Source organism: Arachis duranensis, chromosome 10 (genome assembly GCF_000817695.3).
Source record: "Arachis duranensis cultivar V14167 chromosome 10, aradu.V14167.gnm2.J7QH, whole genome shotgun sequence".
Lineage (NCBI taxonomy): Eukaryota > Viridiplantae > Streptophyta > Magnoliopsida > Fabales > Fabaceae > Arachis > Arachis duranensis.
Genome location: NC_029781.3, coordinates 59,045,811 through 59,048,394, shown reverse-complemented (window position 1 = coordinate 59,048,394; position 2,584 = coordinate 59,045,811). Strand labels below are relative to the sequence as shown.

Here is a 2,584-nt window from a genome sequence, read left to right as displayed (position 1 = left end):
ATTGAGCAACTTGCTCTCCAGTTACATCTTCATACATATGAGTCTCAGATTCCTTTAGGTCCTCAATAGAGAACTCCTTCTTACTTGAGAGACGTCCCATGAGGTCTTCCTTATTGGGATTCACATCCTCTCTTTCCTCTCTAGGTTCGGCCATGTTGATTATGTCAATGGCCTTGCACTCTCTTTTTGGATTCTCTTCAGTATTGCTTGGGAGAGTACTAGCAGGAGTTTCAGTGACTTTCTTACTCAGCTGGCCCACTTGTGCCTCCAAATTTCTGATGGAGGACCTTGTCTCACTCATGAAACTTAAAGTGGCCTTAGACAGACCAGAGACTAAGTTTGCTAAATTAGAGGTGCTCTGCTCAGAATTCTCTGTCTGTTACTGAGAAGATGATGGATAAGGCTTGATATTATTGAGCCTATTTCTTCCACCATTATTAAAGCCTTGTTGGGGCTTTTGTTGATCCTTCCATGAGAAATTTGGATGATTTCTCCATGATGAATTATAGGTGTTTCCATAAGGTTCACCCATGTAATTTACCTCTGCTATTGCAGGGTTCTCAGGATTATAAGCTTCTACTTCAGAAAATGCCTCTTTAGTACTGTTGGATGCATTTTGCCATCCATTCATACTTTGAGAAATCATGTTGACTTACTGAGTCAACATTTTGTTCTGATCCAATATGGCATTCAAAGCATCAATTTCAAGAACTCCATTCCTTTGAGGTGTCCCATTATTCATAGAATTCCTCTCAGAAGTGTACATGAATTGGTTATTTGCAACCATTTCAATAAGTTCCTGAGCTTCTGCAGGCGTTTTCTTTAGGTGAATAGATCCACCTGTAGAATGGTCCAGTGACATCTTAGAGAACTCAGACAGACCATAATAGAATATATTTATCTTGGTCCACTCTGAAAACATGTCAGAAGGACACTTTTTGGTCATCTGCTTGTATCTTTCCCAAGCTTCATAGATGGATTCACCATCTTTTTGCTTGAAGGTCTGAACATCCACTCTAAGCTTGCTCAGCTTTTGAGGAGGAAAGAATTTAACCAAGAAGGCCGTGACCAGCTTATCCCAAGAGTCCAGGCTATCCTTAGGTTGTGAATCCAACCATATTCTAGCTTTGTCTCTTATAGTAAAGGGGAAAAGCATGAGCCTGTAGACTTCAGGATCTACTCCATTAGTCTTAACAATCTCACAGATCTACAAGAACTCAGTTAAAAACTGGTAGGGATCTTCTGATGGAAGTCCATGAAACTTGCAGTTTTGTTGCATTAGAGCAACTATTAAGGTTTCAGCTAAAAATTGTTTGCTCCAATGGCAAGAATTGAGATGCTTCTTCCATCAAACTTGGACGTAGGTGTAGTATAATCACCAAGCATCCTTCTTGCATTATTGTTGTTGGGTTCAGCTGCCATCTCCTTTTCTTGTTCGAAAATTTCAGCAAGGTGTCTCTGGATTGTTGTAATTTAGCTTCTCTTAGTTTTCTCTTCAGAGTCCTTTCAGGTTCAGGATCAGCTTCAACAAGAATGCCTTTTTCCTTGTTCCTACTCATATGAGAAAGAAGAGAACAGAAAAGGAAGAGGAATCCTCTATGTCACAGTATAGAGATTCCTTTATGTTAGTAGAAGAAGAAAGGGAATAAGAGTGAAGAAGAATGAATAATCCAAACACAAGGGTGAGGATAGGAATAGAGATTTGAGATGAAGAGAAGTGTTAGTAAATGAATAAATAAATAGAATAAGATGAGAGAGAGAAGTTTTCGAAAATAATTTTTGAAAAGGAGTTAATGATTTTTGAAAATTAAAGGTGAAATAAAATTAAAATTAAAATTTAAATTAATTAATTAATTAAAAGTATTTTGAAAAGGAAGGAGAAGTTTTCGAAAATTTGAAATAAAATAAGAAAAAGATTTTGAAAAATTAAATTAAAATTTTCGAAAAAAATAGTAAGAAAAATGAAAAAGATTTGATTTTTTTTTTAAATTTTGAAAATTTGACTTGACTTACAAGAAATAACTAATTTTAAAAATTTTTTGACTAAGTCAACTCAAATTTTTGAAATTTTGAGAGAAAAAAGTAAAAGATATTTTTTTGATTTTTGAATTTTTAATGAGGAGGGAGAAAAACACAAATATGACCCAAAACATGAAAATTTTAGATCAAAACACTTAATGCATGCAAGAACACTATGAATGTCAAGATGAACACCAAGAATACTTTGAAGATCATGATGAATATCAAGAACATAATTTTTGAAAAATTTTTTATGCAAAGAAAACATGCAAGACACCAAACTTAGAAATCTTTCATGTTTAGACACTATGAATGCAAAAATGCACATGAAAAACATCATATAACACAAAACAAGAAAATTTAAAGATCAAACAAGAAGACTTACCAAGAACAGCTTGAAGATCATAAAGAACACTATGAATGCATGAATTTTCGAAAAATGCAAGAAGAAGATGAATATGCAATTGACACCAAACTTAAAACATGACACACACTCAAACAAGAATCACAAAATATTTTTGATTTTTATGTTTTTATGATTTTTTTTGTATTTTTATTATTTTTT

General features: G+C 33.8%; 1 non-coding gene across 1 annotated transcript; it reads left to right on the top strand.

Annotated features, from left to right (window-relative positions):
* The first annotated feature begins 920 nt into the window (after window positions 1-920).
* LOC127743601 (small nucleolar RNA R71) lies at window positions 921-1,024 on the top strand. The gene has a single exon (XR_008004986.1). It is a non-coding gene; the product is annotated as a small nucleolar RNA R71 (small nucleolar RNA).
* Window positions 1,025-2,584: the final 1,560 nt, after the last annotated feature.